Consider the following 20395-nt stretch of genomic DNA (forward strand, 5'->3'; position numbering starts at 1 on the left):
TATTTTAATGATCGAATAATATTAGCATTTACTCAGGCACGGACCCATTAAGAGTCATGAGGGGGCACTTGCCCCCACTGGATTTTCATTTTTTTTAAATAGTTATATATAATAATATATCTCTACTTTAAATTTTAAATGATCCTATTACAAATAAATTTATACTTAATTGGCTAAAGTTTTAAATTAATTTTTTTATTTTCTATTATTTTGACTATTATTTATTCTAATTAAATTTAATTTTTGTACCGTTACTTTTTTATTCTCTTAACTCTTTTTTTATTTTTATATTTTTAACAGTTTTTTTCTATTCCTTATCTAGTAGTCATCTTCTGTTCATCAAAAGGTAAATTTCAAATTCTCCATGTTTTTTTATATAACTTTCTATGACTCTATGTATCTTCCAATTTCATTATTTTTCTTTTTGATATTTTCAATTACAAATTTTAATTCAAACAATTATAGTTTAGGTATTAATATAATATTTCTCTTCATGACTTTATATATTTATTTTATTCTCAATTTATTCATCTTTATTACTTATTTTTATCTTTTATTTTATTATATGTACTTGTATTGCATATAAAATTTTAAAATAAATTAATTAATTTACTAATTTAGAATATATTTTTTATTTTTAAAAATAGTAAAGACAAAATATTTTAATTATAATACATAATTAAACAGATGAATAAAATCTTTCATCTAACATTATATCAAAATTAAATTAAAAAATATATAACAAACTTAATTATTTTAAAAAGAATGAAAGAAAAAAAATTGTAAATTAAGGTTATATCATTTTATATAAACATACTTTTATATACAGATTTAATTTTCTAGTATTTATATATAATTCTAGTTTTAAATTATAAATACTAGTGTGTCATTAGTTGCTAATGTGTCAATTGAGTGAGTCTTTTATTATTAAATGTGTATAAAAAAAATTAGTTAAGATAACAAGTTATCTATAATTTAATTAAAATATTTTAAGTTCAAGTTTTAGAAATAAAAAAATATTTTTTATAAGAATAAAAGTGTTCATTAATTTTTTTTAATTTTTATATCTTTATATAATTAATAATGTTCAACAAAATTTATTTTAGTGTATATATTTTTGCCCTCACTTCTAAAATTTTTTGGGTCCGTGACTGCACCTACCTTAGACATTGTTGACATAATAAATAGTCAAATACTATCAATTATTTCTAATGATAAAAAAGTATATCTTAGTTCAGACAATCTTTGTTAAACATTATTAATTATATGAAGATATAAAAATTAAATAGTGAATACTTTTATTCTTAAAATACTATTTATTATATATAATTTATAAAAAATAAATTTTTATTTTTAAAACTTGAACTTAAAACATTTTAATTAAATTATAGATAATTTGTTATCCTCACTAATTTTTTTATACACATTTAATAATAAAAGACTGAATTAATTGGCATATTAGTGTCTAACAATACACTAATATTTATAATTTGAAACTGGAATTATATATAAATACTAAAAAAATTAAATCTGTATATGAAAACTATGTTTATATAAAATAATAGAAACTTAATTTATAATTTTTTTTCTTTCTTTCTTTTTAAAATAATTAAATTTGTTATATACTTTTTAATTTAATTTTGATATAATGTTAGATGAAAAATTCTGTGCATCTGTTTAATTATGTATTGTAATTAAAATATTTTCATTACTATTTCTAAAAATAAAAATCTATTTTAAATTATTAAATTAATCAATTCATTTTAAAATTTTATATGCAACATAGGTACATAAAATAGAATAAAAGTAAAAAAAAAAGTAATAAAGATGAATAAATTGAGAATAAAACAAAATATATAAAGTCATGAAGAGAATAAAATATTAGATTAATACCTAAACTATAATTATTTGAATTAAAATTTACAATTGAAAATATAAAAAAGAGAAACAATAAAATTGAAAAATACATACATAGAGCCATGGAGAGTTATATAAAAAAACATGGAGAATTTAAAATTTACCTTTTGACAAAGAGAGGATGACCACTAGATAAGAAATAAAAAAAAGTTGAAAATATAAAAATAAGAGGAGGGTTTAATGGAATAAAAGAGTGACGACACAAGAACTAAATTTGATTAGGTTAAATAATAGTCAAAATAATAGAAAAATAAAAAAGTGAATTTAAAACTTTGACCAATTGAGTTTAATTTATTTGTAGTGGAGTCATTTAAAATTTGAAGTGTAATTACATTATATATAACTATTTTTAAAAAAAATTAAAAATACAGTGGGGGCAAGGGCTCCCTCACTGCTGTGCCTAGGTCCGTGCCTGTATGCAATGGTACAGGACTACAGGTTAGGAAACTTGAGAATCACTTAGTTGAATGCGAAATACTAATAGGGACCAAAATAGGAGGAATTGCATTAATCCCAAATAATGGCAAAATTCCGACCAAATTTTAGAGAAGACAATATCCATTGATGGTGTCTTTGATATGACAATCAACAAAGCTTAAGGACAGACAATAAAAATCATGAGTCTCTACTTATCAAGATTGATTTTTACGTACGGACAATTATATATGATACTTGCAAGAGTTAAGAGAAAATAAGAGTCTAAGAGATAAAAGTTTTAATTCAAAATCATTCGGGTTTCTGAGAATTGCACGATTAATATAGTGTATAAAAAAGTCTTTGATAAATTGAGATGATCAAGTACTGTTTAATCAATTGGTATTTTGGTTGTAAATTGTGTTTTCTTATTTTTTTGTAGTTAAATAGAAATTTTTATATAAATAATATTTAAATTTAATTCGATATAAGACCAAAGATATAACCTATAGATGTACAACAATCAATGTTGGAGATAAAAAATGTATATGCACATTTTCTCATAGAAATTAAGACATTGAATTATTGCATTTATGTATTTTTTTTAATTAATCTAATTATTTTATAAATTTTTTTGTTATTTACTATTGTTTAGTATTCACATGAATAAAAAGAAATAAGTTGGACTTAATTTAAAATTAAATATGTTAAAGAAATTTTTTGTTAAATATACCTCATATATAAATAAAATATTAAATATTTTTCGTATATCACACAGGTACTTACATTAGTATTATTCTACAAGGATAATATTTTGGCTCCAAAAATGCTCATGCGATGCGTTCTAGTGCTAGATGCATACCTCTCTCTTCTTAACTTATTTTAGGAAAATATCTTTTTTATTATAATTATATAAACATTAATATTTAATACATAATTATACTAATTACCAATCATTAATATTTTTAATCATTTTAATTATATTAATTGTCAATCATTCTAATTATTAATTATTATGAAATAATTTTTAATCAAACATAATTAGTCATAAATATGATATTACCATAATAATTTTGTTAATATTTTCTATTACACACGTGTGTATTCTATTAGTATCAAATTGAGATTGATAATTAATTTTGTGCTACTAAAGTATATATATATACGGTGAGTTCTGTGGTGAATTTATATTTGATGACTAAGGGTGACTAAAGTTGACTTTTGATTGACCATCCAATAAATTTTAGACACCTGGGTTGTTGGATTAAGTTGGTGAAGGCTTAGTCTGTTAAGCACGGTAACGATTTTTTGTTTATCGCTGGGACTTTTTGGAGATTTTAAGGTCAATAATTGTGGTTATGAAATGGACTGTAGTAGTTGGACACCAAAAATTTATAGGATTTTTGTATACAACTAAAACGCTCGAATAATATTATTAGTATTATTATCATCATTTTTATTAATGTTATAATTATAATTATTATTATTATTGTTAGAGAAAATTCCACTCCCCTCCCTTGCGAGATGATAAAATGACACTCTTTTTCCTTCTATTTTATAAATGTACATTCTTCTCCCTTCTAACTTTTAAAAAACCTCTTCTTTAATCCATTTAAATTTTTTTTGTGTTAATTAATGTTAACTTTATCCATTTTTTAAGAAAAAATAAATTATTTTTTGAAAAAATATCCATTAACAAAAATTTTATTTTTTATCATTAAATTTTTCTTACCAAAATACCCTTTAATAAATTATTCTTTTATTGATTAAATTGTATTTTTTTGCCAAAATATTTTTAAAAAATTTAATAATTAAATTATTTTTTTCTAAGATACCTACCCTTCAATAATTTTTTATTATTAAATTGTGATTTTACTAAAATTTTTGTTAACAATTATTTTTATATTTACTATTAATTTTTTGATATCAATATATATTATTTTAACATTAAATAAAAAAATCTTACCACTGTTAATATGTATAACAATTAATATATATTGATATTGAAAAATAATTTTATTAAAATTTTTTATTTAATGTTAAAATAATATATATATATATATATATATCAAAAAATTAATAGTAAAATATAAAAAAATTGTTAACTAAAAATTTTAGTAAAATTATAATTTAAAAATAAAAAAATTATTCAAGGATATTTTAAAAAAAATAATATCATTATTAATTTTTTTTAAGAATACAATTTAATCAATAAAAGAATAATTTATTAAAGAATATTTTGGTAAGCAAAATTTAATGATAAAAAAATTTTGTTAATGGGTATTTTTTTTCTTAAAAAATAGATAAAGTTAACATTAGTTAACACAAAAAGTTTAAAATGGATTAAAGAGGAGGTTTTTTAAAAGTTAGAAGGGGGGAATGTACATTTATAAAATAGAGGAGAGGAGAGTGTCATTTTAGCATCTCGCAGAAGAGAAAAATAGAATTTTCTCTTATTGTTACTATTGATTATTATTATTAAAACTTAACAATTAAAATGTGTCACATGATTATTCTTTCTTAGGATTTAGAGTTTAGGATTTAGGATTTAGGGTTTACCGTGTTTAATATGAATTATTTTATATGAATTATCAGGAAGATACGAAATTAATATGAATTATTTAATTTAAATTCATGTCATTCGATAACAAAAAATAGTGAAAAAAAATTATACAAAAAAGAGTTCTTTCATATAAATAAATCTATACTAAATTGTTAGGTAAATGAGATGATGGAACAACGGAATTTATTAAATTCAAAAAATAAAAAATATGTTATCCATTCTTTAACGAAAGAATGATCATGTGACACATTTTAATTGTTAAGTTTTAATAATAATAATCATAATAACAATAATAATTATTATAATTATAACATTAATAAAAATGATGATAATAATACTAGAGGAATGTTAGGGGGCAGCAATTTTTGGGATTTATAGCCATTAAATAGCCATCGAGGAGGCTTTTAATGGTGTGAGATTAGTGTGAGATTTTATCCAATGGCTCACTCTTCTTTACTGATTACATGCTGGCCAAAATTTGATAAAATTACTGGCCCCTAGACTTTTCCCTAATAATATTATTCGAACCTTTTAGTTGTATACAAAAATTCTATAATAACAGGAAACGATCCATCTTTTTGGTTGTATATAAAAATTCTATAAATTTTTTGTGTCCAACTACTACAGTCCATTTCATAACCACAATTATTGACCTTGAAATCTCCTAAAAGCCCCAGTGATAAATAAAAAATAGTTACCGTGCTTAACGGACTAAACCTTCACCAACTTAATCCAACAACCCAGGTGTCTATTGGATGGTCAACCAAAAGTCAACACACACACATAGATATATTTCTTTTGTGGTTTATGAGCCTAGATTTAAGAGTCAAAATATTTTGTTTATTTTTTAATTTGTTATTCTTCTTTGACTACTTTATAGAATAAAAATATATTCTTCGTTTTTTATCGAAGTTGATTCTTTTCAGGTATAAGTTATAATTTTTTATATTATTTTTGATGTAGCCATTCTATTATTCTTTTGATAACTTGATGATTGTTCTAACTCAAACTTATTCTTTTCGTCTAACATTACAGCGCGATTATCCTTTGTCGCAATTGTTTATGATGTACCACAACTATATCAAATTCCATCTGAGTTGAATTCACTGATTCATATTCTAATTACATGGATGTAAGAGTTTAACGAATAGACAGTGAACTCTATTTTACTGAATGATGGTTGAATCTACTCATATATTATGACCAACCTAATGGAATGTTGGTAAAGTTAGTTTTCTTAGGATGAGTTCAATTCTTGATTGAGCAATTACTTTCAATGAGCTTTACAAGCCAAGTTCAAATTCCATCCCCTCCATGATTTCTATGCCTGCTAGAAAATTTTTGAAGTGCAACATATAATGAGATTGAGTTTCCTCAATTTAGGTTCAGTTTTCAAATAATTGTGTTAGGTTCAATTTAGGTTCAGTTTTCAAAGAATTGTATTAGGTTTGAAAATGAAATTTCAAAGATTGGTACTGTATTTAAATTTTCTTCTTTTAAACTTTTCGTAATAAAAAAATAATTTTATAATATAATGTAATTTTTTTTAGAAACCACCAGTCTCTAGTGCATCAATACAATGTCATTGATAGAAATAAAGGTCAATTAGTTTATCACTGTGGCTATTATATACCTTGTAGTATTACATGGATAGTGGATGATGAAGCTTATTTAACAAGAGGATGGTCTGAATTTGCATGGATTCTAAATGTTCAAACTTAGGGTTGCACATGAATCAAATAAAATCCGCAAATTCGCAGTAATATCTGTATCTAATATGCATTTTACAGATATTATCCAATCCACAAAGTCATCGGATCAAATCTGATCTGCAATCTTACAAAATCAGATAACAGATATAAGAGTGATATCTGTGAATTCGATCCGAAGATCCGCGGATCTTCACTTTTAATAAATAAATATATAATTCAATAATATATGTAGCTAACTTAAAAAATCAGAAACCCTACCCTAATTCTCTAAACATTTCACTTTGGCGTGCATCTCTCTTACTCGTCTCCCTCCTTCTGCTCTTCATCCGCTCTTCTTCTCATCAATGACCATTATCGGCATCCATTGCTTCTTCATCTGCTTGCAGTCTCGCAGCCATGTCTCGTCTCCAGTCCCTCAGCCTGAATGCCTAGTCGTCTCACTTCCGTGTCGCCTCGCCGTCTCACAACCGCGTTGCCTCGCCGTCTTCTCTTCTCTTCCTCGTCGCCCAGCCTGGTTGCCATCGCGCCGCCTCTCCGCTTCTGTTCTCGCCGTCATCATCTTCTATTCTTGCCGCTGGCTCTCATTCTCTACTTGATCTGTTTCTGTTCTTCACATCATTCTTTTCGTTGATTTCTTTTGTTTTTAATTTTTGGAATGTATTATGATGGTTGTAATTGATTTATTTTGGGGGTAAACATTGATGTTTAGTTTTAATTTAAGGTTCCAATATTTTTTTAATTTTGTTGAAGCTTTTCTTTTTGAATGCAGATTTGATTCTTGTCTATATTTTGAATTTTGAATTTTTTTAAATGTTGATTTAATTTTTTATTATTTTCAAATTTTAAAATATTTTTTTGTTTTTTTAATAAGATATATCTAATATCTGATATCCGAGCTAAAAAAATATGGATATTGGATCCGATCTGATCCGATGATTTTTGTGCGGATTGATCGAAATTTTGTCCATATCCGATCTGTGTGCAGTCCTATTCAAACTGATGGCATTATTTCAGTTGGTTGTCGTTACGAGAATGACTCTAATATATATATATATATATATATATCTAAGGTCCAGAATAGCTTAAATATTATTTAAATAGTTTTGTTCTTATATTAGCATTTGATTAGATTATTTTTTGAAAAATTTAAATTGTTACCTCAATTTATATATTACGACTATTATTTTTTATTATGATTTTTTAAAATTTTTAATATGAATTTTTTTGGTTTTTAAATTTATTTTTATTTTTATTGACTCCTAGTATAACTATGAAAAAAATAAAATAGTTAAGTTAAAAAATATGCTAATAATACATAATACTTTTAGATTATTACTCAAACAAAAACTAAATTTTGTATAATATTATTAGTTGTACTAAAAAACTTTATTGATGTTCTATAAAATAGTTAATAGTTGGGTTAAGATATATTAGCAACTGTAAGTTTAAAAATTTTAGTTGTCTAGTGCGATATATTTAGTTGGGTTAAAATTTAGTTGTCGAATAATATATATAAGAAAATAATCACAGGTTTAAAAAAACTAAGTTAATAATTATAATTAATGACTATGATTAATATATATCAAATTAATTAGCATTGATTAAAATTTTATTTTTCTTATTTTAAAACAGATCAATTCTATCATTATTATTAAATAAATACACAATTATAATTCATAATACTTTATGTAATCATAATATTTTTTATAATAATAATTATTATTCCTATTATACTATTATTTGCATGAATGCATTATTAAAAATAAATTATCGTATATTAATTAGATTATTCACTAGTCACACATAATTACAATTACTTATTTTATTATATAAAGTGATAATTAATTAATCTAATTTTTTATTAGACACAATTAATTAGTATACAAGTCATGTCTTTAATAGTGATTTATAAAAATTACAATAAAGATTATCGTGATTTATGAAAATTATAAATTTATGCGTAAAATGATATTAATTACAAATTTATTGTGATTCCCTAAGGTTGTATTTGTTTCTGAAAACAGAATAAGATAGGACATTGAGAACAAGACATAATGGATAGAGACACAAAATTTGGTGTTCTTGTATTCTGTTTGGTGATAAATTAGAATAAATTATAAAAATTCAATTTATTCTTATTTTTTTCATTCAAAATTTTTTAGAAGAAAGATATAATAATAAAAAATATAAATATAAAAAATTAAGAAGAATAATAAAATAAAAACTAAAAAAATAAGTTGTGTCCTTTGTTAGTGTTTATGTGTCCTTCCTGCCACAATGTCTTTGTCCATGTCTTATCTATCAAATACGATTTTGTGTTTTTGTGTCTTTGTCTCAGTGTCCTGTCCCTATAAACAAATGCAGCTTAAGGTCATGGGTTAAAATCAAAATCACCCTAACCTTTTTTTCTTATTAAAATCATCCTCAACGTTATTACAAACCGTTATAAAATCATCCTTTTGTCCACGAACGACATTTTCTAGACCATTTTGCCCTTAAAAAAAATTAAAAAACACATTAAACACTCACCACTGACCCCTTAAATCGTCATCACTATCATTGCGCACCTCTCTCTCTCTCTCTCTCTCTCTCTCTCTCTCTCTCTCTCTCTCTCTCTCTCTCTCTCTCTCTCTCTCTCTCTCTCTCTCTCTCTCTCTCTCTCTCATATTGCAGAGAAGGCAACCACGAGCATGGCCTCTTCATTGTCGCCCACCACGGTGACCTTTTCACCGACCAGCACAAACCTTTTCTCCTCCACCATACCATTGTCTACAATCGCCACACTCCTCTTCATATTACCGCTGCCAAATCAATCTTTCTATTTTTAACTCTCATTTGTTTGTTTTTCTTCGAGCCATCAGGAATGAGTAGCACATCACATACTTGAGAAGGAAGATGGTGATTGAAAATGAACAAGCAACTTTGAATCAAAGGAGGAAACGCAGGTCGAGGAGGATGTAGTGGCAAAAAAAAATTAACTGACTTCTGTCATTGATGATGTTGTCGAAGTCATCGTCTCTCGTAGATGATCGATCTGGTTCTGCCGAGAGGGAGATCCAACCTAATCTGTCAAAATCGGACAAAGAGGGTTCTGTGATACAGCATCGTCGCCTTCGGCAGAAGGGATGGAAGTTGCAAAGACAAAAAGCGACAAAGATTCAAGCAAAAAGAGTGAATAGTAGTGGCTGACGGCAGAGCTTCAAACAGCATCGCAGTAAAGCATCAACCATGGATCATCGCCACACACACACACACACACACACACACACACACACACACACACACACACACACAGAGAGAGAGAGAGAGAGAGAGAGAGAGAGAGAGAGAGAGAGAGAGAGAGAGAGAGAGAGAGAGAGAGAGAGAGAGAGAGAGAGAGAGAGAGAGAGAGAGAGAGAGAGAGAGAGAGAGAGAGTCATTCGGGTCGGGTGTATCTCAGACAACTTCTTTGGGTTGGATTTGTGTCAGCCTTAACCCACGACAAAAAAAGGGTAGTGGGCGGTGGTAGTGGTGATGAGAGAGAGGTGCGCAGTGATGGTGATGATGATACAAAGGGTTAGTGGTGAGGGGAGGGTTTTTTTTTTTAATTTTTGTTTAAGGATGAAATGGTCCGAGAAATATCATTTATGGATAAAAGGATGATTTCTTAACGTTTTGTAACATTGAGGATGATTTTAGTAAGAAAAAAATGTCAGAGACAATTTTGATTTTGACCCAAAACTTTAGGGACGAAAAAAGTAATTAATCCTATTAATAATAAAAAATAAAAAATCACTGAATGATTATAGGCTAAAAAATAATCATAATAAAAATAATTAATATATATGATTTAAATATATTTACGTATAATTAATATATACGTATACATAAATAAAAAAAAATATTTAAATTATTTAAACAAAATAAATATATTTCAAGAATATATAAACTATTAATTAATTAATTAAAAAAATTATCGTAAATTTTTAATTTTATAAATCAATCACGTATAATTAGAATGATTTATTTTGAAAATAGATAATCAAATTAATTTAGTATTAATTGAATATTTCTATTCCTAAATTAAAGTAGACCAATCCTACACTATATATATGCCCCCTTAGTATATTATGCGATTGTAAATTTTTATATTTGAGACTTGTATTTTTCTTAACAATTGTTATGGTTACTAGGTTATATTCTAATTTTGAGTTTACTATATTGCTAATGTAGGTTTTTTTCTATGTTTTTTACTGGGTAAAGCACATAATAAAATCAGTGCAATAGTGATGCGTGAGTATCATTTTCATCTTTTCTTAGTGAATTGCATGCAGATTTGTTGGATTAGTTTAAGATTTAGGTGTTTTAAGCCACTATGAATGCTACTTTGCGTTGTCTTGCAATTTGATTGATCACAGGTAGCATTTGGACAAGTTTGACAGAGTTCAGAAAGAGGAAAAGCTTTAAATTCAAAGCTGTCAGGGTGGCGCCAAATGCCACCTCACCGGCATTTAGCGTCGGGACACAGAAAGCTCCTTTTCGTTTTTGCTATGGTGGTGCCAAATGCCACAATCCGGCATTTGGCGCCAGGGACTTCGAAGAGCATGAAAGGATGCTGCCTAGGTGGCACCAAACGCCACCAACCCGGCGTTTGGAGCCAGTAACGCAAACCAGAGTGGTCCCCACGTGAATCACTATCAAATCTCTTGCTCTAATATGATTTTTAAGTCAATCTTGAATGAAGAAAAGATATTTTTAGGTTTTAGAATTTAAATTTTGTATCAATTAGGATTAGATATAAAAAGAGAAGATATCTTGGCCTAGGGCTTTTTCTTCTTCTTCTTCTTCTTCTCCTCCGCACTTTTTATTTTTTCTCTGCTAGGATTTCTCCACACCATGAGCAACTAAACCTCCATTGTTAAGGTTAGGAGCTCTGTTATTTTAATAGATTAATACTATTGTCATTCTTCTCATAATTCATGCACTGGTTTATTTTCAAGGATTGGTTTCGTTCTTCATCCTAAGAATTAGAGTATATTGGAAGATAACTCTTTTTCTAATTGAATTCTTGTTGAATCTTGAAAAAGTTAAATCACTTGAATAATAGCTTGAAATCAATTCCTCATAATTCTCAAATTACCTAGACTTAACGTGATACGTGACATATAATCATCTTATCTTTGGGTACCTAGGTTTTGTGTGGCTCATAAACTAGGATTAGACTTAAACTTCTAATTTAAATTAAGGAGTAAAGTACCGTTTTTGTCTCTAACGTTTAGGATAAGTCTCAAAGTTGTCCCTAATATTTGAATCGTCCTATTTAATTCCTAACGTTTCAAAATTGATTCAATATTGTCCTGCCGTTAGAAATTTGTTAACAGAATTGACGGCGGGACAAAATTGAGACGATTTTAAAACGTTAGGGACTTAAATAGGACGAAAACGTTGGGGACAAAAACGATACATAGAAATAAATTTTAATTTTATCCTTCACTAATATCAATCTTTTACGGTACATAATTATTCAATTATTTTTTAATCACATTTAAGTAAATTACACTTAATCACATTACTTTAATTCTAAATAAATTTATTATTTTTTATAATTTTACTCTTAAAGATTTTTACTCATCATGAAATATTTATAAAATAACTAGAATCAACATTACTTTACTGTATATGTATCATTTTTTCCCACAAGTTTATATACTAGTCATTCTACAAATATTTTATGATGAGTAAAAATTTTTAAGAGTAAAATTATTAAAAAATAAATTTATTTAGAATAAAATTAATGTGATTAAGTATAATTTACTTAGATGTGATTAAAAAATAATTGAATAACTATGTACTGTAAAAAATTGATATTATTGAAGGATAAAATTAAAATTTATTTCAATGTATCATTTTTATCCTCAACATGTTTGTCCTATTTAAATCCCAACGTTTCAAAATCGTCTCAATTTTGTCCTGCTGTTAATTTCGTTAACAAATTTCTAACGGCAGGACAACATTGAGTCAATTTTAAAACGTTAGGGGCTTAAATAGGACGATTCAAACGTTTAGGACAACTTTGAGACTTACCCCAAGGACAAAAACGATACTTTACTCTAAATTAAGTGTCCAAGGAATTGGCGGTTGGTTTGGTTAGAAGAGATTAAATTGCTAAGAAATTAGGGTTTAATCAATTAGAGTTTGCCATAAATTGAACCTTTGCATAATTAAAGTGAGTGATAAGAACTATTAACCCAAAAATTTAACATCTCCAATGCCTTAACTGTTTTCTAATACTATTTTCACCAACAATTCATTGCTTGCTTTCTTAAATTCTCTTATTCGTTGCTTTATGATACTTGGAACACAAAACACTCAATTTAGCTTGTCTGACTAGTCTAATCATTCAATTATTATTGCTCAATCGTTTAATCCTCGTGGGATCAACACCCACTCACCTGAGTTATTACTTGGTATGACCCGGTACACTTGTCAGTAAATTTGTGGAACTCAAAAATCGACACTAAATAGTAATATTACATCAATGTCTCAAAACAGAAAATGTTACATACATTTTTATATAAATCAAATGAGTATCATTTGAATTAGGCTAGTAGTAAATCGAAATAGGTTGTGTCGATTACTAGTGGTGGACGAAACTATATAAATCGAAACAACTTATATCAATTTATGTAATGCTAAATGGAATCTGACAAGTTCAATTTATGTGCATTCTGGGATAGTAGTAAATTTACATAGTCAGGTTTGATTTAGTGGGTATGAATAAACCAAAATTAATTAAGGTCTAAAGTTGTGGTGCCACCAATCTAACATTTGATAATTAAATTTTCTAAAAAAATAAAATCGATCTAAATTCTTCCTAACATTATAGTGCTTGGTTTTTTTTTTTTTTTCAATGTTAAGAGTGGGTCTCAAACCTGAGATCTCTCGATGAGAATAAATTAATTTAAATTAAATTAAATTCAATAAAATAAAGCGAAGTAAAATTAAGTTAAATTCGGTTAAAATAAATTAAACTAAAACAAGACTCAAACAAAATTTCCGACGTTAAACTTCTAACAAAAACTTACCGACTTTTTTTGAACATGTTAAACCTACAATTCAACGTCCTTAGTTACCTCTCATTCAACATGCATTTGTGATTCCAATAAGCTAACACACTACTATCCCTAAATCATTATTCTAACTACTTTTTTAAGTTTAAAGATTCTAATAACTCTAATAATCAACTTCTAACCTACTTATACCATATATTTAATAATTTATTGAAAAAAAATATTAATATAATGAATAAAAAATAATTTAAAAAAGATATTATTTAAAGAATATAGACAAATAAATTCTTAACCAATTTGAATTTAGAAACAATTAGGTCTCTATCCATTTCTGAACCTGACACGACAGCATTTTCCATTCAAAGTTGACAGAAAAATACCCATAGAGACTGCATTGTGTCACAGAAATAGAGAACGGAGATCGAAGTGGATCGTTTTTATCTTGAGAGATCGTGTTGTCATTCTGAAAAATGAACAGGGACAAAATTGATAGTTCACTAAAATTCTTACAAAAATAAATTTAAGAAAATGATATTACATCATAATTCTCATAAAACCAAATATATGGTCAAAAACCAAACATACAAAAATTTCCTAACCCATTTATTTTTAATCTCTACCACTCTCTTATTTCTCTTAGATGATTTCTTTTTCATCCATACTAAAATGTGAATTTTTTACACAAATAAAATAACCACAGAAGATATCGTCCTTGTCATCATCTTTTATCAGTGTTTTTTTTATATTTTGGGATTAGACTCATTCGAATTTACTGAGACTGTTCTTATAATAAATTGTATTTAAAACAATGGTTTTCATTATGTTCAATTCTTCATAAATTGTGAATTAGAACCGAGATTTATGGATATTTATTGTTTAATCATTAACGGTTGTTTAAAACTACAATTTATATGTACTTTTGTTTATTCATAATTTGTGGTTTAAAATTAATATTTATGACAATATTTTGTTTGGTCATAACTCATAAATGTATATGATTTTTTTATTTGTGGTTTTAATTGTTTTGAAAATCAAGTCGGATTAACCAGTTAAACTGATTTAATCGTGAATTGATGACCAATCCGATTCGGGCAGAAGTCAGAACTGTCCAAATCAATAACGGAAAAATTGATGAACCGCTGACCCAAAAGTCGTCCAGTCTGACAGTTTGTGAGCAAAAAATGTGAATTAACAGTTTAGCATTACTAATGCCTAGTATCCCAGCAACTAGCAAGGCAGCAACATGGTATTTTTTGTCGAAAAAATAAACAGTTTCCAAAGCATTGCTGGCCAAGGTCCTCAATTTTCTTCACCATTCAGTTGGCAATTTGTCGTCTATGAAACTGCATCTGTTAGTAGTGTCTCTCCCTCAAGCTTTGTTGTGAATTGTGATGACACTGACATGGAAGATGAGTGATGAGAAACCAAGCAAAATAGAGGAAGTATAATAAAGCAATGTGTGAATGGCCAAGTAAAGAGTGGGCGGTTGATGCTCTCTGTTTTTTTTTTTTTTTTTTTCCAATGAATTGGACAACCTTCAATTTTAAGTATTATGGGCTCACGCACCAACAAATAAGCCATCGGTATAAAGCTTCTGTCATGATGCTCTCTTCTTATGTTGCTAATTAGAGTTAGGATTTTTTTAACGTTTCATGGAGTTTTGCTCCATGACTTCTTGGGCCTTTGCTTATTTATCAATGTTATTTTTCTTTCACTTTTAAAATAACTATAGAAATAATAAATACAAAAAAAAAAAACCCTACAGAATCCCAACTAAGAAACAATCCTATAATTATAAACTATAGATAAGGGTATGTGTTGACTGAGTGTATAAAAATTTATCCAAATAAGAATTTTAAAGGCTTTATGAATTTCTTTGAATTTATAAAATTGAATACTAAATCCCAAATATTCAAGCAAAGTTATATTAGAACAAATTTTAGTCAATGATGTTTTATTTTTATCTGATATAGTTTTAAGATATACTTTAAGATATATTTTTTAATGTTTATTTATAATTTTATATATTATTTTATTATAATTCGGTTATTTTGGTTGATTTACAATTAAACTGGTTGAATTTTTAAACCAATAACTAAAGCGATTCGATAATCGATTCAATTTTCAGAACCTAGTTTTAAACCACGATTTATATATAATACAAGTATAACCAGTTTTGTTTTAGAATAATGGTGTATTATTTTATTTAAGTAAAAGAAAACCCTACTACATGTATGAAACGGGAGTCAAGTTTCAATCAAGTCAATCCAAAACCACGTCTTCTATTTTTTTCACCTCCAAAATTTTATTCCAAAAATTTTCTTTTACCCCTCATAGTTTTGACTCACAAAGTTTATACTGGTTCTTCTAACTCACTATTTTTGCTCTCTATCTGTTAGGCTATACACTATATTCAACAACTTAGAAAGTTAACACACACTCTCAAGTCAGTTATAGTTCTCCAGAAGTTTCTGAGTTAGTTACAGTTTGTTAGGAGTAGCACAATTCTTCTGTATAAAATACATTCTCCATCACTTGTAAACAATTCAATTTCAATTCAACAAAAAAATCCCTTTCTGTAACAGCTCTCTCTCTCTCTCTCTCTCTCTCTCTCTCTCTCTCTCTCTCTCTCTCTCTCTCTCTCTCTCTCTCTCTATATATATATATATATATATATCACTTTAACCTCTCTTTACTGATACCTCACATGGTATCAGAGCTCACGTTCTGATCCATGGATCACCCCACACCCGTCGCTGCCACTCAAGCTCCAACAAGCTCAACAATGGCGTCAATCGCAAATTTTTCAGCTACGATTAAACTAGACGAAGACAATTTCAGAGCGTGGAAAAGGCAAGCACTAGCGTGCATTAAAGCTAACAAATTACAAAATCACCTCAACAGAGAAGCAATTCCAAGGAAGTACAATTCAGAAGCAAATCAAGCAATTAGAAAACTATCACCCAAATTTGAAGTGTGGGAGCAACATGATGAATGCTTAGCGGCGTGGATGCTCTCATGCATGGATGAAATGTTCGTCAACAAGGTAGTAGAATACAGCTATGCACATGAAATCTGGGAAGCTCTAGAAGAATACTTTGCGGCAAGGTCAAAATCAAGGATCAAAATGCTAAAAACTCAGCTAAAGTCAATCAAGAAATTCGGTTCAACCACCAACGAGTACCTCACGAAGATCAACAAAGTGGTGAGTTCTTTATCGGCACTTGGAGCACCTCTCTCAAGAGAAGAGTATCTTGAAGCAGCCGTAGTAGGCTTAGATGAAGACTATAGTGCATTCATTACAATGGTGAACTCAAGATCTGAATATATGTCTGTTAGTGAATTCGAATCACAGCTTCTTGCTCAAGAAGAAGTGAATGAAAGATTCAAGAAACCAGAAGGAATCATAGCACAAGCAAATCTAGTGCACAAAGAACTAGAAAACAAAAAAGAAATTGAACAGCACACTAGCTATGGAGGCTATGGAGGCTACAATCGTGACTTTCGCGAAGACAGCAACTACAGTAGAGGATATGGGTACAACTACAGAAGAGGCAGAGGTAGGTTCATGCACAGAGGAAGATCACAGCTATGGTGGCAAGGGAACAGGCCTCAGTGTCAGCTTTGCGGAAGAATTGGACACACAGTGTGGCAATATTTCCACAGGTTCAATCAAGACTTTCAGAATCCACAATTACAAAACCTAACCATACCTCCACTACCCAATGCCTCTTTCCACAATGGTAGCAACTACAATGCCTCTCCACACAACTACAACAGTCAGCAACAAAGTCAACAAAGGTAGATTCCTAGATTAAACACAGCACCTCAAGCCTATCTCACTGCCACCTCAAACTTAGGCTAGTACCCAGATTCAGGAGCTTCGCATCACATCACCTTCAATCAGATGAACTTGATCACAGGCTCAGAATATGAAGGTCCAGAACAAGTGTATGAAGGTAATGGAAAAGGTATGCGCATTACTAATGTTGGAAGTTCCATTATGCATTTATCTATATCAAACCATCTTTTCAAACTTCAGAACTTGCTACATATCCCAACCATATCGAAAAACCTGATCAGTGTATCAAAGTTTGCACTTGACAATGGTGTATTCTTTGAATTTTGCCCTTACCTGTGCACTGTCAAATGCCAGGAGTCCAAGAAGATTCTGCTTCAAGGCAAACTTCATAAAGGCCTATATAGGTTTGAAGGCATTCAGATTCAAAGACATTGGAAAGATGAAACAGAAAAGAACTCCTCAGCCACAAATAAAGCTAGTGCAAATCTAGTCACTGCATCAAAAGGAATAGTTAGCACAAATTGTAATAGTGAACCAGTTAGCTTAGAAAATAAGTCCTTGGCAAATGCAAATTGCCAAAAGCATGAAAAATGTACAAATACAAACTCCAGTGTTGTACTTTCAAATAACTCAATAAATAAAGAAGTTGATGCTTTTACAAGTGCCAAGTACAATACCTACAGTTCGGTTCTTATTACTGGTCCCTCATCTAACAATACAACTAATACCAAAGTTGACACTGTTGTTGGTAAAACATTCACAAATACTAGTCTTGACAACCACAGTTCCCAATCCAGTGAACCCCTCAATGCATTCCTCATCCATATCACAGAAAAATCCTCACCTAAAACCTGGCACAACAGGCTTGACCATCCCTCTCACAAGGCCTGACATCACGTCTTAACTAGCCTCAAAATTTCCTCCGCTAACCTACTAATTAAGCCTATCTCTTGTGATGCCTGCTGCACAAACAAAATTCACCAATTTCCTTTTTTCATTCACAGACCAAATACACTCAGCCTTTAGAACTAGTCCATTCAGACCTTTAGGGACCAGCACCTCTGCATAGCAGGTCAGGATTCAAATACTACATCTGCTTCATTGATGCTTTCAGCAAATATACTTGCACCTACCTTCTACAAAACAAATCACAAGCCTTCACTGCCTTCCTTCAATACAAAACACTTATGGAAACTAAAACCAAACACAAACTCATAGCCTTGCAAACTGATAGTGGAGCGGAATACCTTTCAAACCAATTCACAAATTATTGGAAAATTTTCGAAGAAGCTCTCCAGTTGGAAAGGACACCTACTGAATAAGGCAGGGAGGCTTTGTCTTGTTAAATCGGTTATGGCCTCTATCCCAGTTTATGAAATGCAAATTTCTCTTCTCCCGAAGTATGCATGTAATAAAATTGATTCCTTGATGAGACAATTCTTGTGGAAAGGCCAAGCGACTGGAAAAGGGCTGCCTCTGGTCAGGTGGGAGGTCGCCATAACTCCTAAAAAGGTAGGAGGATTGGGTATTAGGGATACTTCCTGTGCTAACATGGCGCTTCTAGGAAAGTTGGTATGGGATTGTCTAAATAATAGTGAGAAGTTATGGGTGCAGGTTCTGAAGCATAAATATCTCAGGAATCATTCTGGTATGAACGAAAACAGTAGAAATTCTTCATCGGCTACCTGGAAGAACATTGTTAGTGCCTATGAGCATCTCAAGGAAGGGCTTCATTGGAATATTGGAGATGTCCACAAATCAGTTTGGTATGATGAGTGGACTCCTTTTGGTAAGCTTTGCAACCTTGTTCCTTATGTACATATTTCTGAATCAGATTTCATGGTGGCTGACTTGTGGAAAGGGGTGTCTTGGGAGGTTGATAGTCTTACCACGCCTATTCCGCATGAGATTAAGCAGTTTATTTGTGGTCTGAGATATCCTAGTTTGACTGAGTTGGAGCCACAGTGGAAGTGGTGGCCTGCAGCAACAAAAAAGTATAGTGCAAGGGAGGGTTACAGATGGTTATTAAAGAAAACATTAAATTGGAATGCCAACAGTAATTGGAACTGGTTGTGGAACACAAACATTCCAGAGAAGTTCAAATTTACTATGTGGCTTAGCTTACATGATGCTCTACCAACTGAGACCTTTTGATTCAAGCGGCATTTAGCTTCTTCAGATATGTGTAAGAGATGTAATAAGGCGCAGGAGACTATGGAGCATTGCCTTAGAGAATATGAACGATCAAAGGCAATCTGGTATATGTTGGATCCTAGTATCCTGGACTCGACGGCTGGTACTGCTCTTGAAGAATGGTTTCGGAAGGCCTTGGCTAACAATGAGGCGTCCTTTGGTGCAGGGCTTTGGTGGGTATGGAGACATAGGTGCAATGACATATTCAACACTGACAACCCTTGGACAGACCATAAGGTTGTTGCCTTGGCCAGAATTATCGCCAAGGACTTACAGGTTTACAGGAATCGAAGCAATGCCTTTAGGTCTCTTCGAAATTGCCTTTGTTGGAAACCACCGATAGGCAATAGTTTTAAAGTTAATTGTGATGCAAGCTTGCATATGGATTCAAATTTAGCGGGATTTGGGTGTATTATTAGAGATTCTAAGGGAGATTGGATCTCGGGCTGCTCTGGAAGCATTCTCCCTTGGTCTATAATCAGATGTGAATTATTTGCTGCTTGGAGGGGGCTGGTTTTAGCTTGGAATTGCAGTTTGAGGGATATTATATGTGAAACGGATTGCCTTGACATTCTACCCATCATGCATGAGCTTACAAGTGGGTATTCATCTGAAGTAACAGATTTGGTTCACAAGATTCAGGAGCTTTTATCTCGTCCTTGGCTTGTTCACGTTGAATGGGTATCCCGAGAAGCAAATAGAGCTGCGGATTGGATGGCTAAATATGGTGCCAAGAGTAACTCTA

This window comes from Arachis ipaensis, chromosome B8 (genome assembly GCF_059453495.1).
Source record: "Arachis ipaensis isolate K30076 ecotype BB chromosome B8, ASM5945349v1, whole genome shotgun sequence".
Classification (NCBI taxonomy): domain Eukaryota; kingdom Viridiplantae; phylum Streptophyta; class Magnoliopsida; order Fabales; family Fabaceae; genus Arachis; species Arachis ipaensis.